The sequence below is a fragment of the Sciurus vulgaris genome (genome assembly GCF_902686455.1).
Source record: "Sciurus vulgaris genome assembly, chromosome: 7".
NCBI classification, from domain to species: Eukaryota; Metazoa; Chordata; class Mammalia; order Rodentia; family Sciuridae; genus Sciurus; species Sciurus vulgaris.
In genome coordinates, this window is record NC_136467.1 from 42949836 (window position 1) to 42974552 (window position 24717).

A 24717-nucleotide genomic window follows, 5' to 3' on the forward strand; every position below is an offset into this window, starting at 1 on the left:
TGAATGACTTTTTCCATCATCCTTGATGTTCAATATCGTTTATGAAAATGTGTAGAAGTACAAAGTTGCCTAAAGGTGAACTTTGATGTGATGGTCAGTCTTTTGTGTCAACTTAGCTAGACTACCATCTAGGTATTGCTGTGAAGAAATTTTGTAGACTTGATAAACATTTGTAATCAGTTGACTTTAAGTAAGAAGATTATCCTCAATATTCTGGATGGGCCAGATCAAATTATCTGAAAGTCCTTAAGAGCAGACTGAGGTTTTTCTGAAGAAGATGAAATTCCACCTGTGGAGTAAGGTTTCAACTCTTGCCCTGACATTTCCAACCTGCCCTTTGTCAGCTTCCACAATCACTTAATCACAGTTCATTGCAATAAATTTTTAAATATATCCTCTATTCTGTTTCTCTGATGGAATGCTGATTGATATAATTATGTTCTGAGTGCATATAAAAGTAAAACATATTAAAATGCTTTTCAATAATTTTCATTAAAAAGTGATAGCTTTGTCTTTCATTGTGAGACCCAACAGTGTACCAGAAATACAGTATTTCTATGAAAAAGGTAGAAACTGAGATATGAAACTAAAACTCGATATGGTAAATAACTTGCACCAAAGCCACACAGAAGATCAGAATTTGAAACAAGAGATTTCATGACAGTCAAGTGTATCTTAATTACTTAAGTCAACATAAATGAATGCATAGTTTCTCTAGACTATATTCACCATTATAAAAACGATTGGGGAAAAAAACATATTTTCCTCTATTGAAAATAGTACTTGAAGAAACAATGATGAAGTTTTGAAACTTCATAATAACCTAGTAAAATAAAATTTTTAAAATATAGTCATCAGTCTTAAGATTTCATTAAAAATGCAAAGCATGAGAATGCTTGGATTTCATTTTATTTGAGTTTTTTTTTTTTTTTCTTTTATCACCAAAAAGTCCGTATTCATAAGGTCTGGGATCAACAACAGAAGATGTTAAGAGCTGAGATGAAGATATCAGAGATAACATCCAGTACTCTCCTCATCCTTGGAAGTAGAGGTTCTGGTTTGATGCAAAATATTCCCAAGTAAAATAACAAGGTTTGGTGGTCCCCCAAATAACAACAGCCAGGAAAGGGGACAGTTTACACTCATGTCACTGTAAGGAAATTAATTTCAGCAGTTTCCATACCATATTCTCTTTCATTCCAAGCAGACATCACCAGAAATAACCTCCTTTCTAATTCCTTCATTGTATATTCTTTTCTCAGAGACATGATTTTACCCTAAAGATAAATCAAAGAAGAGTAAAGAATAACATGTTCATATTTCATGTTTCACTTAACCTAGGTCACATATGAAGTTTCAACCACAGGGAATTCTGTATGATCTGAAGGTTACCGGAAGCTTTACCAGGAAAAAAAAAAAAAAAAAAAAAAAAGCAGAGCTAATCAATTATCTAAAAGTTGCCTTCTAATCTTCCTCATTAGTAATAAAGCATACTTTGGTGAAAAACATATCTGAGTTTTTCAATTTTTGAAATTGAAAAAAATATGCCTTTGCTAAGGAATGTAAAAGTCACTATCTATGAAGACCTGCCTGGCTCCAGCAAAGAGCCACAAGCTCCAAATCTGAGGGTGTCACAAGTTTTCACTAAGCAGTGGTCCCACATAGCAAAGACTGTTCCAATGCCCTGGACAGTACACTACCCTCTCCAAAATGGGCCTCTGTGTTCTATCCAATTTTCACAAGGTCAGGATTTAAAGCCCTTAGCCCCATCCTCGATCTTTGGGCCCCGCTCTCTGGGATCAGACTTCTTCATTTATCTGCCTGGATATTACCTGCTTCCGGACTCAATGTTACCATGTCCCACCCACCTGCTAGGACACCATCTGCTGTACCTTGCTGGTCCTCATGAACTCCAACCTCCTGGCTATCAGTACTGCCTCTGTTGCTATCAACATTCCTTCTAGATAATGAGCCCACTAACTTGGTTGGAATTTTTCCCATCAATTGAAGCAAATTCCAATTCCAATGGCCTCTTTCACCCTGGTGAGCAAATCCTGTCTTTAAAATAAAAAACTGATCTATCCCTCTACTACCAAGCTCTTCTTTTGAAAATGCTACAGTTCTTTGTCCTATTTTTAAATCAGAAAACATTCCAATTTAACAGGTTTCAAGCATCATTAAAACAGCCTGTGTATTTAACAGAGTTGTGGATGTGTGATAAGTCATGTACCAATCCGTACTAAAGAAATCGGATAAACAGTGGAATATTTTCACTGACAATAGAGAAGTGAAAAGCAGTAGCACAGTTTTCCAAAAATTTGCCATCCAATAGCATTTATAAATACAGAAATAGAAAAAGTAAATAAATAACATTAACTCTTTAGGAAGTTAAAAAAAACTGTCTATACAATTCAGAAACAAGTTTCAACCCAGGTAGAGGAGTTGGCACAGTATATACAACTATGATATTTATAAATATTTTGCCTGGCTTTTAGTTCTGCAAATATACCTTGATTTCAAAAAAATGAAAAAAAGAAATCATCAGAGTTGAACTATCTCACCATTAATGTTCTGCATAGAAACAAAACAATGTTTTAATCAGCATGTTTAATAAGTTAAAGATGTATGGATTATAGTGTCCCAGGCCAGAACAAACCATAGCCCTGAACCATTGCCTGACCCCTGTTTATAGGCTGCTGGCACTGAAGTGGATTGCACAATGGAAAAAGAAAAAGAAAAAAGAAAAAATTATGTACAGAAATGAAGTTAAAAAACAGCCTTAAAATGATGGATTTCTGTACTGGAAATATTCTGTGCAAACATCAAATCCAATGCAGTCAAATAATATTAAAATTTTATTAAACACTTACATAGGCAGTCTATTCTAAGTAATATACAAATAGCAATTGACTTTATTTTCTTAGTACCTCAGAGAGAAGTACTATTATCAGTTCCATTTTATGGATAAAGTACTAAGATAGAAAGGTTAGGTAATTTGCCTGAGACCATGTGGCTAATAAATAGCACAAGTGACTCAAACTTGGTAATCAGTGATTCATCCTATGCTCTGTGCTCTATCTCTGAATGAATCCTGGGACTTACCCAACCAGACACTGGCAAAGCTCAGTATAGAGACTTAAGTTTCAGTTTCAGACTCTTAACACAAAATCTTTTGTGCAGTTCAAACATTCACCTAATGTCAGAAAGACTATAAAATTCTATGTGGTGAGCTAATAAATCATCACAAATAAAAATAGCAAAAGAAATATAAAGTACTGTTGAAATTATAACTTTAGTGATATGTTTAAGTTATGATATGCATTTAAATAATAACAGACTACACACATGCACACTAACATATAGAATAATTTTAAATGAAGTGACTTATTTTGGGTTACTGCCTACTAGTTAACTCACAGAGTGGAACCATATTCTACATGATATATCAATAATGATATAATCACAAACCAAATAAAACTATAGAAGAGACTTCACAGATATGCAAACATGGGTGTATCTTTGAGAAAAATGTCCTTTGAGCCATACTTCAGCAATATACCCACATATAGAGAACTGATACATACTGAAAAATGAAATAATAATCAGTAGCTAAAATATTCATGATGTCTCCCAGCAGTTTGACAATATATCATCTGAGACAAATAATGATAATCAGCTCATTTGCTGCTTTGGACAATTATTTCATCTTTTCAGAAGTTATTATACCATGACATTTTAGGGCTGTGTTTAAAATAACCATATGTTATACTTTCCTACCAATGGATTTTTTAATGAGTGCTATTATAATGTCTATGTTGTTTACAAGGTAGGATAGTAGGTAAATATTAAATTAACCAAAAACTTTTGCGTTCTCAAGCATGGGTAAATCCAAGTTGTACAGCCTAAACTATTTTTAAAGAATACAAATTATCATATTTTGTTAAGAACATAATTAGTTGAAGTCTGATATTTAACACATGATAGATCTTTACTTTTAACCTATCATTTAACTTATATTGAGTACTTTAGTAATTAAATTTTTATTCCAGAAGGTAGTCAAGAATATTGATTTTATTTATCAATATATTTATTTATAAATATGTGAAAAGTGAGCAAAATTTAAAAATTGTTTTCCAGTCTTTTATTCTTAGATGTTGTACTAGTTTCAATATTTAAAGTAACCATTAAATGAGGAATTATTTGTTCTGACATCATGTGCCATAATGAAACAATAGCAATGTCACCTTACTTTAAAGAAAGTTTGAGACTGGCTTTTGTTAAAGAAAACTGCAGACCTGGGTTGGAGTTGCAAACTCCTGGTTTTCAGGTTGTGGTTTAATTAATGAGTCAGTTCTTTGTCTCCAATCCAACTTTGGCACACCCAAACCTCAAAGAGATGGATATGTCATATTCATTAACTCACCAGAAATCAAGACAACTGTGGGGCAAAACTATGCTGACAAGTAACTAGACAGAGGAGATAACTTCTGATTATCAGTGACACTTGGCTTGCCAAACTATACTCCCCTACCTATCGGAACAAATAGGACAGAGGGCTCCACCCAGTGAAAAGAGGCAGTAATTAAGCTTACCTGGTAAGAAAGAGGACAATCATAAGGAAAAAAAGAAAAATGACAGGTTAAAGCTATAACTGTAACCAGCCATTCTGAAGTCCAGATATCAGGTATTTTCATTTTCTTCTAATGGAAAGGGGCTTAAGAATTCATTATCTTATCTCCATTTGCTTTTTTAACACAAGCAGAAGCATGTCCAACAGAATAATGAACTAGAAAATGTTCTATGACGTATTCTGTGCAATTGTTTGGCTTTGAGACCTGGAATGGGTAGTTTAAGAACTGCCATTAATCTGATAGGTAACCCAGTGTTAAAAGAACTTTAGCTAAAATAAATTTAACAGCTCTTATTTGGACAAAGAATGATTCGTGAATCAGGCAGCACTCAAAACTGGAAGAGGTTTGGAGAGTTCTGCTCTGGCAGCCTGAGCAGTGGGGATGTATAGATTGAAAATGGAAGCAAAGTCAAGAAGTTACCTGACTGGTGAGAGCCAGTTGTTTGCCTTATTTTGATACGGTTCCACATAAAGTCCCTAGTTATATAACAACTGGGCTACTTGACTGGCTGTGATTGACTGAAGTTCAATTCAGAAGTAATGCTATAAGCCATGTCTCTAAGTTTAAAGTTTCAGGTAAGTTGCATAAAGGTTCTGGGTACAGAAATGATCCCAGGCAAATAGGCTCCTGTTTATTTTGCTTTAACTCCACAAATTAATTTCTCTTATAGCCCTTATAGTTTTTATCATATGCAGTCTGACCCTCCATTGTGGATGGCTTTAGAAAGTCTTATTCACATTCTTTTGACCTTCCATCCAGTTTAGCTTTTGATATTTCAAAAGGTTGTAGTATTGACAATACGTAAAGATATTAATTTAAAATGATGTTTTCTCCTATCTCCTCCAGCATCCTGTCATCCACGGGCCCTGTTTAGGAGTAAGGCAAGTCAGTAGATATGAGCAGCAAATGAAGTATTTCATTTACAAAGTGAGACACAAATTTCACAAGGGAGAACACAGTTAGAAATATATCTACACAGATTTCAGAAACATAATGTACAAATAAGAAAAATATTATTTATGCAAATTTAAAATACATAAGCCAAGACTAAATATTGGGGTAGTTCAATAAATATATGGGTGAAAATACAAAATGAATGGGAACAACATACACAAAGTCAGTGATGTTTCTAAGAGGAGATTTGACTAACTCTAGCACTTTAAAAAGGAAGAGTTTGAGCAAATTTTACACAATAAATGAGTCAATTCTGGGAAGTGGGGGTTGATTTTATTATTTGTTCTTTTGTGCATTAAATGTCTCAATATATAAATTATAGGTGTTCCTGGACTTGCAATGGGCTTACATTATGATAAGCTCATCTTAAATTGAAAATATCATAAGTTGAAAATGCATTTAACACACCTAACTTGCTGAACATCATAGCTTAGCAACACAGTTCACTGTAGAGTCTTGGTTATTTCCCCAGACAATTGTGAGGCTGTCTAGGAGTTTCAGCATACCGAGGCTACCTAGCACTGCCAGAGTATCATACTGCATAAGTTGCTATCCTGGGAAAAGATCAAAATTCAAAACTTTGAGTACAATTGCTACTGAATAAGTATTGCTTTCAGGCCATCATAAGGTGAAAAAATTGTAAGTCAACCATTTGTAATCACGGACTACCTGCGTACAAGTGAAGAACAAAACACAGACTACTGAAAACAAAAGGTAGAGCTAGGTCTAGGACAGGGAGCCTGGAGTGTTGAAATGGCTCATTTATTGTAGCTCATCAGGGTGTTCAAAGTCAACCACAGTTCACTGAGTTAACATTGTTACAATCACTAATTGTTTGATTTCACTCATGCTAACATAATCTGGCTGTAGCTCAATCATCTGAGTCCTTTTTGACTTCTTAATGGCTAATTCAAATATTCAGTGATTAATAACAACAACACATGAAACGGGAGTCGATTGCAACACAGGTACTTAGTAGCAACCAAAACTTAGCAACTTTCAAACTTGTCCCAGCTGCATGAGATTGCTCTCTTTCAACAGGTCATTGTCTGCATTCTCTTTTGATATGACAAACTGAGGTTGACAGTACACGTCCTACTATAATAAAAGTGCTAGAAACAGCTAAAAAATAAATCTTTCCAACAACTAAGAACAGACAAATAATAAGCAAATGATAACAAACTGAAGCAACTGGTCTGATAAGTTTCAAATGTTGGTATGTCTAGTATTTTCACTGTACATTTGAGAAAGATATTGGTTTTAGAATTCCCAGATAAGGCGAGAGGGATTTTCTATATTAATGGTTGTCTTTTTAACTTTCCGGATTGTTCAAAGCAGTCTGTTTCCCAAAACTCAACTCTAGCTCCTCATAGTAATTGTGCCATTTATTAGGTGCCCATTAAACGCTAAACATTTTTAATTCGTTCATTTACACTCATTATTTTATTCAATCCTCATCACAGTCTTGTGAGACATATATTGTTACTATCTCTAATTCTTTTATGTAGGAGTTAAGACTCAGAGATGAGGGATTTGGCTAAGGTCTAAGGGTTAAGTGACAAAGTTGGTAGACTTGACTCAAAAACAGTTTCAATATCCCTCATTACATTGTCTTTGGCTGAGTCCTTTCCAATCAATGGTTTCAATAACAGATCCTAGGACTTTTATGTTTGGACATGTGTTCATTACTCACCCTCCACTCCCAACTCCTCACCATCCCACATGTGAATTCCCTCTTCTGCAATCTTTCCTGGAGGTTCCAAGCTTATGGAACATCTGTTACTAGAGGAAGCTTGTTATAATTTCAGGCAGACTTTCTCCTTCGTTAGGCAAAAACGCTTCAGTTTCCATCCACTCAATCTAGTTTCACCCTCTTGACCACACACTACAGATTTCTTTCTCTAAGTGATATTTCTCTCCACACTGCAGCTAGCATGCCAACCCTAGGACTTTGTCAAAGAATACCCGCCCACTCCTGATATGAAGCACCTGGGGTCTCCTGGCAGCCTTCTGTAGGGCTGTCTCTAGTTCAGTTTTCCCATGCTGGTGGCTCTATATCACCATAGTGCCAGGCCTAGGAGAATGCAGTAAATGTCCAGGGAATATTTATTGGATGAGGGAATGAGAAAATGCATTTTAGACACTATGACTATTAATCACATTAATTGACAATTACATTCATCACTAAGAATTAGTGCTGAACTGTTAATAATGCCATTCTTCATCCCCCTCTCACTCCTGCCTCCTCTCTCTCTTTCTCTCTCTCTCTTCCATTTTTCCCTCACTCCACTTTACAAGTGTGTCTGTCTACTCTACTGTTGTGTTTGTTGGATATCTTGTTGTTTTATTCTGTGCCCCATTTCCCCCTCCAGAATCCACTGCTTACAAGCAGGTTTTGTTTGGGTTTTGTTTGGCTGTTTTTTTTTTTTTTTTTTTTTTTTTTTTTGACAGTCTTCAAAAAGTGACAGTCTGGCTTGCATGAAAATTAACAGGATTTATTTCTTTATCTTTAGGGTTGTACTTCTTGATTTTGTTACTCTTATTTAAAACAAAATGACTAAGCCTCTCTTTTTCTTTTGTTACCCATGGAGAAGAATAAAACACATTTATAGAGTTCTTTCGGCTATCTCCACACCCCTTTCTAGAGGTGGTCAAAAAATACATATACCAAGTATATATCTATGTAGAAATAAAGGTACATGTTTTAAAAACCAAAGTTTGTTTGGAGTCAGAGTTACATTACACTGTGTTCGTTCTTTCTTTCTTTTTTTTTCTTTCTTTCATATTCATACATTTCCAGGCACATCTCCTGAGCAGGCAGGATGGATCTGCCAGGGTTGTAACTTCACCAGCCCCTCAATGTCCTTACAGGAAGGACACTGGTGATGGCTTTTGGCCAAACTGCAGGATCAGGACCTATCTGGGGAGAAGCCTGTGTCAGGGAAAGCAAACGCTTCAGGGCTGATGAATAAAAGAGCTCAAATAACAAACTCAATCCCGGGACAATGGTTACCAGTAAAAGGTAGAGAAGGATGGCTGAATGTACAACATTGTGCAATTTCAACCCACAAACAAAAGTTCAATATAGATGGGGAAGATGAGAAGTCCATGTCAGCTAGAGACTGTTAGCAGAAACACATGATGCAGGATGGGTGCAAGGAGGAGGAAGAGCAGTGGCCAGAAACCAGTGGATTGGCCAGAAACACAGAGGACAGCATATAACCAGAAAGATGAGGAGGTTCATGGGCCCACAGGTTACTCTTTCCCATGAGATTGGGCTCAGAATCAGCAATTATAATAATAGGACACTGGACAGAAATTTACTATTTTGTTAGTGTGTGAATTGATTGTGATAGTATTGGCTGGTATAACTCGGCACAGTTTACATAAACCAAAACTATAAATATTTTTCATTGTTCATTGATCATTATAAACTTTCCTTTCACATCTGTTCTGAGGCCCCAGCATTGAAAGATCAAAGCTACTCTGGAGAGAAGTGAAGCAAACAATCTTTCTTGTACCATACTCTACAGTAAAACAAAGCAGAGGGGTTTTCAAGATGGCAGAAAAGAGGGTGTTTTCCTGGCTGCTCTGTGGTGTGAAACCAAAACAGCAGATAGCTTCTCAGCAAGGTAGGTGGGAATAAAAAGGGGGAGGGGGATTACTGGGAATTAATACTGAACCTTCAAAGCAAATTGGAGATTCAGGAGGTTGAATATAATAAAATAAGGCAAAAAAATCCCCAGCGCCACTGATGCTGCCAACTGGCAGAGGCACCAGCCAGATCAGTTCCCGGGCGAGCAGAGTGGAGGGATAAGGGATTAAAGGAGCCCACATTTTTAGGTCTGAGGCATGTCTGGGCACACAGAGATCAAAGACCAAAGAAACTGCCGATGAAACTAAAAACCATAATGCACAATATTCTTGTGTGAGAAAGATGCTGCATCTCTAGCTGCCTGGGGAGGACAGAGGAAGGAACCATTTTGCAGCCGTAGCTCAGGGACCAGCAGCTGGGGAAGCCAATTCCTAGCAAATGTGAGCTTGGCTAGAAACACAGGCCTGGCAAACCCACACTACACAAAATCAAGTGTGCCTAAGTGATCAGGAGAAAATCAAATGTGGAGAGGGGTTTATATGAAGGAATACTGGTCGTGGAAACCCACCATGCTCCCCTCTCCCTCTCCAATCTGGCCATTTGCACCCCCCCAAGGAATTTGAATGGGCGAGGGTGGGAGTGATTGTTTGGAGACTGAACTAAAAGATGAAAAAATGTGGGGTCTGCAAGTGATGGAGGGGACTAAAGATTGGCTCTTCCACCTCACAAATGGAACCCAGGGGAGATCCCCAGGGTTCAGTATTCAAGCATAGAATGGCAAATACTGGGTCCTGGAGGTGCGCTGATTAAAAATCTTCAGATCAATTGCCATTTAATGAAAAACTAGTGTGTAGGATCACACTAGTTGTGTCTCCTCTCTGTTTATACAGAGGTTTTAACATATCTCCAATCAAGTCTATCAATCTTCGAACATGAGTCCTGTATTTGATGCCATGTTAAAAAAGTTTACAAATTTATTCACCTATTTTCCTCTGGTTATATTTATTTTTTCTCCTTTTATTAAGGTTATTTATTTATTTGTTTATTATATAAAAATTTACATTTTTCCGAACATTAATTATTGTTGTAGTTCATTTAATGCTTAGCACTTTCTCCATCAACTGAAATCTTGTCTTTATTACACTTACTTTTATATGCTCTGATATGCTGAGGATTTTCAAACTAATTTACTTCTGCTAACTTTCCATTTTGGTGAAATAAACAAAAAAATAAAAGTACCACACTGTCTTAAATGCTATCTCAATTATAACTTTACAGTATGTTTTCATACTTAGAAAACAACAAGCTACTTTTTCATTGTTTTTGCAAAAATTGTTTTTCCCCAGACTGTCTATTCTTCCCTTTCACCAGATTCTCCCTGGAAATCTCTTAGGTGTTTTAAGCAAAATTGTATTAACTTTATAATTAATTTGGGGACACTAACATCTGTACATTTATTAGTCTCATCCTGAAATATATAAATTATCATTATTGCTAATCCCTTACTTTTTGTTCCCCAATATATCATCACTATTTTCTTCTTTTATTTCGTGCACATTTCCTGTATTTGTAGGTACCGAAAGTTTTCTTATAAATGGGATGTTTTTAAACATGCTTTCTATTTATTACTATTATGGAAAAGTCAATTGGTTTATATACACTTATCTTCAGTATTCCTATTTAAATGAAGTCATTACTCAAATGGATTTTCAGTTGTCTCCGGATTTTTACTAAAGAATATATTTTCAAGGAAAAAAATGTCATTTTTTTCTAATAAGTATGGCTTTTGGGAGTCGGCATAACAGTATTTAAGATTCATGGGTCAAATGACCTGAGTTCCAAATCAGCTCTGCTACTCTTTAGCTGTGTGACCTTGGCCAAGTTACTTAGCTTCTCTGGGCCTGAGCTTTCTATTGCAAAAAAATGATTAAATGAGTTTATACTTGTAAAGTATTTAGAACAGTTCCTAGCATATATAATGTAAATGAAGAAAATATTCTTTCTAGAATTTATAGAGTCACATAAACTATAGGTGATGAAATAGGTCATGCAGTAAGCTCCTAGAGTTTCTCTGTTTCCTTGGAATCAGTTTTTCTTTTTTTATTTTAATGGCCTCTCTACATTTCCTAAATTAGTATGTCGTATGAACACGTGCTATCTTAAAAAAAAACAAAAAAAGTTGCATTTTATCAAATGTCAATTGGGATCTATTAGAAAAATAAAAAGAATAGAGGTTTTATTCTCTGGTGTAGGTCTTTGAAATTATTTAATGGAGTTCCCACTACTGAGCCACTTTCACCTTCCTAGAACAAATACCTTTGTTGTATTATTTGATTTTACTGGTTTCTAATTCCTTTACTAACGTTTCACCGATCTTTTTGTGATACTTTTATTGTTTTTTTTGGATTTTTTGAGGAGTTTTTTTGTATTATGCTTTTTATTAAATGAATTTGAAAAATTTATCTCTGCCATAGAGTACATTGAGTATAGGGACAATGTGTCCTTATGACTGTATATTTTCATCGATCAACATAAATACCTGATGTAAACAAGATGCTTTATTCATTTAAACAGAGCATTTTGTCTCCTGCCAAAGCTTCCTACCCAAGCTGGTCAAGGACATAGGTTTAACCATGAGACAGAATTAGACTCAAATCCTAAATTCACCACCCACTAGCTAAATATGTGCATTTGGCAAAGTACACTTTTATCTCAGAGTAAATACATGCCTCCTTACCTTCCTCACACAGCTATCCTGAGAATTAAACAGGATTATGCTAGAAATCATTGTACACTCAGCCCACAATATTGACCTGGTTAATTATTTTATACATTAGTTTTCATTTTTCATTAATACAAAATTAATAGTTACAGTTCTTCTTGTTCTTTTTTCTTCATTTGGAGATTCTAATGGTTTATGTAATATAATATGTTTGATAAAATATTTGTATAAATTACTTGATTATAAAAAAAAAATTCAGTTAAGGCATCTGATTCTTAAATTTATTCTTAGACACATTGACCACTAAAAGTTTGGTATTACAGTAAAGATGCTCTGATGAGACATAGAAACGGACCCTTTACCAAGATCTGAGTGAAGTCACAGTGGGCTAACAGGAAAGGGGTATGCTGGTTTGAGAAAAATAGGCAAGGAGCCTGAACCACATGGGATGCAGCCATTCTGTCCTGTTCTCATAGGAACCAGAATGGGAGGAGAGTGCTGGAGCCTGCACTGTTCTCAGGATCTGTCATCTAAACTACAGTCGGGGAGCCAGTCTCTCACTCTGGGTAGAAAAACAAAGGTAGCACTACGGGATTAGCATGACCTCAGAGCAAATTCTACCAACCTGACAGAACTTTGGTGAAACAGTAATAAGACTGCAAAATGAATGTGGTCTACTTGTCAGAATATACCAAAGAGAGGTGTGTGTGTGTGTGTGTGTGTGTGTGTGTGTGTGTGTGTGTGTGGATTTTTTGAGGAGTTTTTTAGTATTATGCTTTTTATTAAATGAATTTGAAAAATTTATCTCTACCATAGAGTACATTGAGTATAGGGACAATGTGTCCTTATGACTGTATATTTTCATCAGTCAATATAAATACCCGATGTAAACAAGATGCTTTATTCATTTAAACAGAGCATTTTTGATACCTCATAAAGGAATTACTTTTAGGATTATGTCTACCAGTGTCAGTATAATCAAGAACATTTACTTGTACATACTGATTATAAATTTATTACTGTGGTCTCTGAGGAGAGTAGTTACAAGAAAGTAATGAGTTTATTAGAACTAAAGGTAAATCGTGAATTTCTCTCCAGTATAAAGTTTTTAAAACATTACTTCAATTGAACAGCTGCCTCTACTGAGAACAATTTAAATAGGGACAACTAAGATGGAAATATGAAACCAAGTTCAGTTTCTCTACTAATCTTCGGTCCATAGTTGACATAAGATAGAAATATGTGTCTTGGGTTTTCAGTATGTGTTATCTGCTATGAATTTGTTGATTAAACTCATTGATAGATTTTCTAAAATGAAAACCTCTTCTTTGCTGTCCTCTAGCTTTACCAAAGACATTTTCAGGGCCACTCTGAGTAGTAGGACTGATGGAACAAAAGGTGTACCCACCTCTATCGTTTCTGCCCAGAGTGGGCTCAATAACTTTTTGGTTTTCTGCTTCCCCCAGATTTCTCTTGATTGAGTCCCTTTTCAGTATAGCATGATCCCTGAAGAAAACAAAGTGGGAAAACAGGTTTATTAAGATAAACCTCTTCAGTTCCTTGTCTTACAGAAAAGAACAAGTGGTTCCTTGGGCTAAAACATCTAATTTAATGACCAAATGCCACACAATTCTAAGACAATATCTATTGTCATTTTTTCATCCTCATCCCAATTCTTTCCTACTTCTCTGAGAACAAAAGGTTCTTGACTAAGAGCTCCACACTTCCTTATAAATGAGGAATGTTTCTTTTTAATATTTTATTTCATTGAAACCCATCAACTGTATTCTGAACAAACTTGTAAACAGTAAACTTTCACAAATGTATGACTTAAAAAGTGCTATATCTCTGCAGCAGTTCAGCTTTGAATTTCAGTGCCAAGGAACAAGGACACTTTTTTCCTCAGTCACATGAAATAGTGATTACAATTCTTGGAGAAAAAGCAAACCCAACAAAATCCAGTGCACAACGATTGTCTCTGTATCAAGAGGTAACCTAGAAATTTGCAGCTGATTCACTTATATATTTTTGCTCTTCCTATTCTTTTAGACATTTCTATATTAAACGTCCCTGTTTTAAACCTAACAGTATGGAAAACAATCTAGTTATTTTCATTTCCATATATATTTTTTGTTTTGGTACCAAGGATTGAATCCAGAGACACTTAATCTCTGAGCCACATCCCAGGTTCATTTTTAATTTGTTTTGAGACAGGGTCTCTCTAAGTTGCTTAGACCCTTGCTAAGTTGCTGAGGCTGGCTTGGAACTTGTGATCCTCCTGCCTCAGCCTCCCGAGCTGCTGGGCTTATAGGCTTGTATCACTGTGCCTGCAATGTCTATATATACTTGTGATAGAGGTGGCTACAACTGATCACTGAGTAAATAAGGGCCCCTTTCACTCAGACAGTCTACATACTGGAGAAGATGCATAGTAAATACTTAGTTGTCTAAGATGAGAAAGCTGTAGGTTTTGTTTTTGTTGTTTTTGTTTGTTTCATTTTTTGGAGATCATCTGTTCATTTTCCCCCTAAATGCAGTGCTGGTAATGTTAATATTCCTCTGCTTGTATGTGCTGTCTAACTTTATTCAGAGCAGGAGGATCTAGTTTTAAATTATGTATATAGGAATTTGTGCTGTCACCAGTCTTCTCTCCCCTCTTTCTAACAAACCATCAAATTCTGCTCTCCAGGGGTATCGTGTTCATCCCATAGCCCACTCTTCCAGTTCCATTCACACGGCACCATCTAGTCTACTCTCCCCACCCATACCTTCCCCTATCCATCAATTCTTAGAGACTATGACATCTGTCACTATGCTCCCTGGTCTGAGACAGTCATCTTCCTATCCAGTTTCTGCAGGCCATTCACATAAGTACAGTAACTGAAATTTTAATTTGTATGAAATCCAAGAATTATGTATAGTGATATTTCCCTATAATTCTCAAATAAGATATCCTTTTTCCCATGTCAACAGCATTAGACACTCACTATTTCAAGTGTGCTTCTCACATTTTCTGTGGCTTTCAAGAGAGCCAATTTGAAAAAAAAAAACTCCTAAGGGCATGTATGTAACACAGGTGCAGGAACACTGAATAAGTGCAGGTTTCAATTCATTCATCAGCTTTTTTGAGGCCTCATCTCTTTTCCCATAGGTAAATGACAAAATCTTGCTCATGAAGTGGTCATGGTAATATTTATCCTGCCTCTCTCTCCAGGTTGCTCTGGGATTCAAAGATCACATATAATAAGTAATGAATATGTAGTTACTTCTCTCTTCTTGAAGAGCAGCAAAATAAAAACTTGCTTCTCTTGCTTAGTACCAGATTAAGCCTGAGAGCCTAGAAAGGCATCTGCTCATCACACAACAAAGTCTTACAATCCCTTTTAGGAATGTAATGTTTTAGCTTCCAAAGAAAAAGAATACCCAAAGCAGTATACTCCAATATATTTGAATTTCAAAGACACCCTGAATCTGAAAGGGAAAGAACAAACACCATAGATCTCACTCAAACATGGAATCGAAAAAAGTTGATCTTATGGAAATCAAGAGTAGAATGAGAGTTACTGGAGGTTAGGGAGAGTAGGGAAAGGCATAAGGACATGGGTGCAGTAAGTAGGGGAAATAAATTCTGGTGTCCTACTGCACAGAGGGTGGCCATACCTAACCATAATGTTTTCGGTATTTTTTAAAAGCTAGAAGAGAGAATTTGAAATGCTCTCACTACAAATGTTTCAGGTGGAGAGGCTAATTACCCTGCTTTGGCTATTATACAATGTATACTTATATCAAAACATCACATTGGACCCTATGAATATGTACAGTTCATTAAATGTCAATTCAATATAAAACTTCAAAAGGTGAAAAAAGAAAAGGGGGTTCAAACAGTAACAAGTTTAAATTTACTAAACTTTCATTTAACTAAAACAACCCAGATGTCATTTGTGGCATAAATATTAAGTCATCTCCTTAAAACCTCTAGAATATGGATTTCAGACATTACTGAACACTTTCACAGAGGAAATATGTACCTATTCTTGGTCACTGTGTTATAAGTTTTTAACTGAAGAAATGTAGAGTGTACAGAATAGGATGCTTGCTGTGCTTCTAAAGAGGTAATGAAAGATATCAACTCAAATGGCATTTCATACATAAATGGTACTATGACCTCAGCTCAAAGAAGTTTTCATTTTAGATTAAAAAACAAATGCTGCCAATCCATTTTTCCCTCCCATCAATTCTTGGCCCTTCATGAACATTCTAACCTGCTGGTTTCCAAGTAATTTTATATAGCTTTTGGGTGACGAATGGTTAAAATGGATGAAACTAATTGACCTCTCTCTTTATATCTCTCTACAGATTTTTTTCACTTGATAGTTAACCAACAGGGTATTAAAGATCATAAACTGAAAAAGAAAAAATAAGCCATATCTATGTAGCTTTAATTTTAGCAAGTTAATGTATTAAAATAGCTACTTTAATAGCAATTTGTTGTTGTTGTTGTTCTTGTATACATGATAGTAGAGTACAATTTGACATACTTATACAAACATGGAATACATCTTATTCTAATTAGGGTCCCAATCTTGTGGTGCAGAGATTCACTGTGGTGATTCATATATGTACATAGGAAAGTTATGTCAGATTCATTCCACTATCTTTTCCTATTCCTATTACTGTCTCCACTTTTTTAGTTGTAGAAAAATGCCTGCAACAAAACTTACCATTTTTAAAGATACAGTTCAGTATTGTTAGTATAAGTATATTCACATTATTGTGAAACTAATCTCCAGAACTTTTTTATCTTGCAAAACTGAAACTCTATACCCATTAAACAACCACCTCCATTTCCCCCTGCTCTCCGTCACCCCCTAGTAACCACCATTCTGCTTTCTGTTTTCAATGAGTTTGACTACTCTAGATATTTTATGTAGGTGGAATCATATAGTATTTGTCTTTTTGTGACTGGCTGATTTCATTTAGCATAATATCCTCAAAGTTTATCCATGCTGCAACATGTGTTAAAATTTAATTTTCAAAAGGTTGAATAATATCTTCAAAGTATATGACACATTTTGTTTAGCCATTCATCCATTAATGGACACTTGAGTTGCTTGCCTATTGCACTATTGTGAATAATGGTAGTGTTAACATAAAGCATACAAATATCTTTTGAAAACCCTGCTTTCAAATCTTTTGGATCTATGCCCAGAAGAGGACTTGCTGGATCATGTGATAATAGCACCATTTTTTAAAACTAAACTTTCTATTTTAGAATAATTTTAGATTTATGGGAAAAACTTGAAGATAGCAGAGAAAGGTTCTATATAATTTCACACCCAGCTTCCCCTACTATAAATATCTTACATTAGTATTGTACAGTTGTCACAGTTTGTGAATCAACATTATGTCAACTAAAATCTATACTTTATATTACCTTAGTTTTTGATGCTCTAGAATCTTATTCAGAAATACTGCATTACACCTAAACATCATGTCTCCTCCCACTGGACAGTTTTTAGACTTTCCTCATTTTTGATGACCTTGACAGTTTTGAGAGTACTGACCAGGTATTTTGTAAAATGTCCTTCACCTTCCTTATGATTAACCTGTGGTTGAGGGATTTCAGAAGGAAGACTACAGAGGATAGTGTATCAGATTAAGGGTACCATATCAAGTGCATCGTATCAAAGGTACCTAATATCAACATGATATCACTGTTGATGTTGACCTTACTGAAAAAGTATTCATCGGGATTCTCCACCGTAAAGTTGCTGTGTACCTACCCAACCCCTGCTGCTTTCCACTGTACTTTTTGGGAAGAAGTCACTATGTATAGCCCCAAACTAAGGAATAAAGAGTTATTTTCCACTTCATTGAGGGTGGAGTATTTATGTACTTATTTGAAATTCTGAATGAGAGATTTATTCCTTCTTTCCTATTTGTTTATTGGGTCTTTTATCTATAAAAGCATGAAATCACAGATATTTTATACTTTGGATTATAATCCAATAGTACATTACTATGTTATTCAAATTGTTCCATATTTGGCCATCAGGAACTCTTTCATTTGGCTCTTGAGTACTTTTTCTATTAATGCAACACATTGCATTGCAAATCATCACACAATATTTCAGTCTTGACCTACATTAGTATATAAGTAATACAGCAGAGGAATGATTTATCCAAGTACAATAGAAAGGGAGAGTATGATGAGGCATGTGTAAGGATGCTGGGTTTGTGCTACCTGATGTCCCCTTTCAGACCAGGTCCCTCATGTTCCCAGCTGATAAGAGTGTTGGTGGCTTATGGACCTCAAGCACTGCACTCAGACAAAAAGAGGTTATACACAGTTAATAGTCATCATGGGATGCAAAAAACTTGGCCTGTGCTGCTATCTCCACTTGGACTGATTCTAAGGATGCTTCCCAGCTGTTGAGCTCTTCATGGAATGAGCTTTCCCCTTTACCCATGACTGTTTCCTGGATACACAACTGACACTAGATACCCTCAAGTAAGAGACGTAAGGGAGGAATAAGCACAATGTACACAAGCAACTTTAAAAGAAATAATTTAAATTGTAAAAAATATAATTAATTAGATCAGTCTAGGTTGTAAAACAAAAATCTTAAAAACCAGGCAGAAATGGCTAAGATTGAATTTGTAAGCAATTAATTAAATCTGAGGATGTAGTCCAATAAAGCATGGCATATTCATAGGAAGAAATAGTATCTAATCAAAAGAAAACAAAAATTTCAGTAGCTAACATTTATGCTAGCTATGGATGTACAAGGAATATACATTATTTTATTAAACCTTCACTACCACTATTAATATCTCCACATAAATGATAAAAATAAAGTTCACAAATATTCATCAATTTGAATTATAGATATAGGAAGCTCATTGAGGGGATTCAACCTTTGCTCTGTATTAGTCTTCAGTTCTATGCTATTCAACTCACTGAGAAGTCTTAAAGAATATATAATAATGTGGCATGGAAAATTTATCGTGAAGTATTAAATGAAAGGACTGGATTGGATACATTTTATATAATCACAATTTTCTTTTTTAAAAGTACCTGTTAATCCCATATATAACAAAATATTAACAAGTTTTAAATAGAATAATTGTATGATTTTAATTCTTATTTTCTGTTCTGCAAATTAAATCATTTTATTTTATAATCAGAAAGAAATTAATGATATTTTATAAAAAGAAGCATTAGTTTCTAATGACTATGATCATGATACTGACTTAGATTGCTGGACAACTCTCTGCAAGACTGAAAGAGAATGAATGAAGGCCAGTAAGGATGTGTTGGGCCATGTGTTAAAATTTGTGACTTAAAGTTGGCAAATGAGAAAGATATCTAAAGAATATTTACCAGACTCAATTATTGACATGGGTGAAGGGGAAGAGTCAAATATTTGAAAGCACAGGATATTTGAAAGCACATCCAGAAATAATTAGTATTCAGGGATAATTAGCAATGAAAGCTGAAAGAGACATGATGAGTTCAAATTAAGACATTCAAGATCAGTGTGTCTGATTCCACCAAGAAGAGCTTTTCCAATAGGCAAATGCAAATATGCTCATTGATTGAATACAGGGAAGTAAATGAGGAAAAACTCTTAGAAAGAGATGTGTTTGAATGCATGCATTTCAACATGCCAATGAAAGTATAGAAATTAAGATCAGAAAGAGCAGAGCAGAGTGCTAGGAATAAAGTTTACAGATGTTAAAATTTGATGAGATGAATGTTAATCAGTTTGGAGAGTTGAAATTTTTCTTGCTATTGCACAGGTGCAATCAGGTAAAGAAAATTATACTTCAATGAAGTATAATAATTTGTATTTGCAAGTTATTGTCTCATGTTAGAAATCTGTAAGTTTGTTTACTCATTCATTCACAAAAAAGCAATACTTACTTAGTAACTTCTGTGCATAAAACCTTGTAGAAGATGTGATAAACTCTGCTAGTTTAGGCCTCATTGGCTAGCAAATACCCAAAGAATAGTACAATGAGGCCACATTAAAAAAAAATAATTCTGCTTCAGATCCTAGAGTGCACACATTTTCTTTTGCTTCCCCTAGCAGACACTTGGCCATCCTTAGAAGGCCCAAATGCTGCCTCTTTATGAAACTTTGGGAATTCCTGCAGCTAGCTTGGTCAAATCCTTACCCCTAATCACTTTTTCCATAATTCTCTGTTGCTTTGTATTACAACTGTCTGAACAATGCAACCCTGTGAGCAGTATTTTATTAATCTATCTCCAGGACTTAGACCATATACTGTAGGCATTTAGGAAGTGATTATTAAATGAAAAATTCATAATGAAAAGTTGTACCCCATTTGTGTGCAATGAATCAAAATGCAGTCTGTAAAATAAAAATAAATTTTTACAAATTCATACATCTTTACTTGCATTAGCAAAGGTATATCATAACTTTACAATGAAGAGGCTTTGCAAATGTGTTTTTTTTATATTCACTTGTTCTATGTAATTCCAAAAGGATAAATTTATGCAATCATAAAAATATGGAAAATTCAAGTATGTCACTTATGAGACTTCAAAAGAAAATTATTATTCTAATCAAATTTCTTTATTTACTCCTAAATTCCCTCTCATTGACCCTTGGTCTATTCACCTTTGTTTTTTTCCCCACTCAATATGACTGATTTCCACAATTGTAACGGGTATTAAATTAAACCTGGCAATTGCAACATTTTTAAAAGCTTGCATAGCTATCATATTACATAAAAAATTGCAAAATCTTGCCTCTTTCATTCATTCCTTCATATGCAAATATTATTGTCTACCATGTGGTAGATACCATAGAGGAAACATAGACCTATTTTAATCTATAGCTAGATTAGTTGATAAAAAATACACACAATGACCAAATTGCAAATTTTATCTAAGTGTCATACCTCTAAATTGCCTAAAAATAATTAAATTACTAAAAGCCTTAGTAGCTGAAGAATGAATTGAGAACAACTGATGAAAATTACTAAGAATCAGACATTCATGGTTCAGAAACATTTGTGGTTCAGAAACCAGTTAATACAAATCATTAAACATTTACTCTAAATCATGTGGAACGTGCATTATACAATACTTTTACATTGCAATTTGGTAAAGTCTTAAAAATGTCGAAAATCTTTAACCCTGAAATCCCACTGTGAAATTTTCTGACTCTTCAGGACCCCAGGATAGAACTCTTTTAGTTTGTAGTGGTTCTGTTGCTATTGGGAGAGAGAAAAGATAAAGGGATTTTTAACATTTAATAAATACTGTTCTGGGTCATGAATTTTGCTGAGCACTTTGCATTTTAATCATCACAATTAATCTACTAAATTTTGGACCTTTCTCAAAGCTTAGAGAAGTGTGATGTATCCCTAAGGTCATAATAAGGCCCCAAGCCAGGATTTCCAAGTTCAGCTCCATCTAACTCTAAAATCTAATTTTTTTTTTCTTTTTACGAAATGGCTCTTTCTTGGCGTTTATTATTTTGCTTCATATCTCAAGCTCTAAGACATATGGGTTGGTCATATAACTTGATGATAGAGTGCTTGCCCTAACCTGTTCAAGGCCCCAGGTTTGATCCCTAGTTCCATAATAAATAAGTAAATAAATTAAGAAAAGAAATATAAATTTTTTGAGAAGTGACTCCAAACAATTCATAACATTTATTTTCATGAGTTTGTCTTTTAACCACTTCTCCTTTCTTCATATCTCATACCAAGGAAAATGTACCTTCATGTCTCATACTACAAAGAAACAATTTAAGAATACTAAATACTTGCTGGATATACTTCATGTTTGTATAATTGGATGGATATAAGAAACATTGATTAAAAAAGCTTCCTGGAATAGAACACAAGCTCAAAGAATAAACTAAGCAAATCTACTCACCCAATGATTTTGTAGTCTTCACTCTCATATTCTCTCATCATTACAACTTAAAAAACAAGTATGTTATAGAGGAGAAATAATATGGTACCTAATGTATTATAATGATTAAGAGTATACATTCTGAGGACAACTTTCTGATTATAAATCTATACTGTGTACCTTTAACCAAGTTATTAACCTTTCCTTACCACCCTCAACTTCCCTATATGCAAAATAACCTTAATAATGGTATCAACACAGAGTGGTTAGGAGGTTTAAATAACAAACTGAATACCAGTACACAGAACAAACAATGCCTGAACATACTGTGTTTAACATGTTTTAGATTTATGAATACTCATATAAGAAAGAAAGAATGCTATTGCCAGTGTTATATGTGATAGAAACAGAAGTCACTTAGGAAAAGATTTCACTATTACTATTAATATAATACATCAGTAATACTCTAATCAAATGGCCTTAGATACATTGATGTGCAACTATGTATATGTATAAAATAAATTTCTGTGTGTGAGGCTTGAGAGAAATCTTTAAGTTATTTCCAAGTACCTATGAAAGAAGTAAGATAGGTCTCTTAGAGAGGACCAATGACAACAAAGAGGTTCATGTTGTTCTAATGTATAAAAAGTATTATGTCTTGACCTTAAAACAATATGCCTGGATCTTTTTTTTAAATTTTTTTTTATTGTAAACAAATGGGATACATGTTGTTTCTCTGTTTGTACATGGCGTAAAGGCATACCATTTGTGTAATCATAAATTTACATAGGTAATGTTGTTTGATTCATTCTGTTATTTTTCCCTTCCCCCCCACCCCCTCCCACCCCTCTTTTCCCTCTATACAGTCCTTCCTCCATTCTTGCCACCCTCCCTAACCCTAACTCTAACCCTAACACTAACCCCTCCCACCCCCCATTATGTGTCACATCCACTTATCAGCGAGATCATTCGTCCTTTGGTTTTTTGAGATTGGCTTATCTCACTTAGCATGATATTCTCCAATTTCATCCATTTGCCTGCAAATGCCATAATTTTATCATTCTTTATGGCTGAGTAATATTCCATTGTATATATATACCACAGTTTCTTTATTCACTCATCAATTGAAGGGCATCTGGGTTGGTTCCACAGTCTGGCTATTGTGAATTGAGCAGCTATGAACATTGATGTGGCTGTATCTCTGTAGTATGCTGATTTTAAGTCCTTTGGGTATAGGCCAAGGAGTGGGATAGCTGGGTCAAATGGAGGGTCCATTCCAAGTTTCTAAGGAATCTCCACACTGCTTTCCAGAGTGGCTGCACTAATTTGCAGCCCACCAGCAATGTATGAGTGTACCTTTCTCCCCACATCCTCGCCAACACCTGTTGTTGCTCGTATTCTTGATAATCGCCATTCTAATTGGGGTGAGATGGAATCTTAGGGTGGTTTTGATTTGAATATGCCTGGATCTTTAGGAGAAAAACTTTTAAATTCTAAAAGCAGATTTCCGCCCTTTTGAAAGGGCTAATTAGTTTCAAACTGCTAAATCATCTTTTAAAAAGTAATTTGTGTACTGTGCTAAATATTAAAAATAAAATAAGAAATGGTCCTGGTAAATTGCTATTTGGGGACTTTACTATACAGAAAGAAAATTTAAGGCAGTATGTCAAATATCAGTAGCAAATTCTTGTGTTGACATTGAATCAAACATTTTACCATGCAGGTCCACTTAACAGAATTGAATTAGTTTGCTTTTCTCAAACGTAAATATTTGCTTTGGCTAAATAATGTGCATAGGGAACATTATATATTCCATGCAGCATAGAAAAAAATTACATTTCATTGATTCAGAAAGCTTATCTTGCAACTAAGTCTGAAGGAGAGAGAAAGAAGAATGAAAGTGTTTGAAATGAGAAATTTAGCTGCCATCACTACCTGCCTTACTCCAAGTTCATGTTTAATTAAATTTACATCTGTAATTCCATAAATGGCTGCATGTTCATACAACATAAGTTATTGATTCTAAGGTCAGATACTTACTGCTAACAACTTTTTAACCTCTAAGGAGGCTTGGCCCCTGTCCAAGCTATGCAGCTTCTCCCACGGGGGTAGGCCCAAAACTACTGTCAAACTCCCTGGGGGATGACAGGACACTAAGGAGCCCCTGGTTGCTTAGCAACAACCCCTATGACTGCTCTGCAAGGACTGCTAGGCAACAGCTGTGTTTGACCCAGCTGTTCCCAAGTGCACTCCCAGCTCAATGGCTAGCAAGAGGGCCAGGTTCACAGGAGGCCAAGGGGCTCCTGCTCCCGTAAGTGACTAGTTACATAATCTGCATACATATTTCTCAGAATGCTCTTCAACTGTCACTAAATAAAAATCAGAGCAGAGCTAGTTCCTACCCTGAAGGGTATCCTTGGAAGTATCCTTGATTTAAACACTCTCCTTGGAGGTTTAAAGAAGGTGACAGAAAAACTAAAGCATCAGAATCAAAATCTGTGACCAAAAAATGTCTTAAGTTTAAAAAAAAAAAGGAAAAAGAATATCATGAAGTCACATTTATCAAATCACATTTAGAATATGACTTTCAAATCTTCATAATTTCAAAGAATTTTGTTATTTAGCTATTTTCTGTTCATAAGTGAAGAAGCAGGGAAAACCTAAGAGTTAAATCACCTCTTATGGAAAACCTGTAGCTAAGGTATTTGAACACATAACTATTTCAGTACAGAAATTTCTAAGAAGGTCCTTAAATTCTTAGCTACAATTAAACCCACATTTACATCTTCAGTCTCAACATTTTCATAGTTTCACATCCTAAAATTCAACAAATCTAAATTAATCATATTTTTTCCAGCCATAACTGATTTACACTTTAGAAGGCAACCACCCAATTAAGCAATCTATGAACTTACCCACT

General features: G+C 35.0%; 1 protein-coding gene across 2 annotated transcripts in view; it reads right to left on the reverse strand.

Annotated features, from left to right (window-relative positions):
- Window positions 1-24717, reverse strand: part of PKIB (cAMP-dependent protein kinase inhibitor beta) — a 101205-nt gene that overhangs the window by 59739 nt on the left and 16749 nt on the right. Inside the window, exon 2 of one of the 2 annotated variants that reach the window (XM_079146271.1) lies at window positions 13311-13408. The exons of the other annotated variant lie outside the window; for it this stretch is intronic. The gene's annotated coding sequence lies outside the window, so the exon portion shown is untranslated. The remainder of the gene's footprint in view (window positions 1-13310; window positions 13409-24717) is intronic. 2 annotated transcript variants of the gene reach the window in all.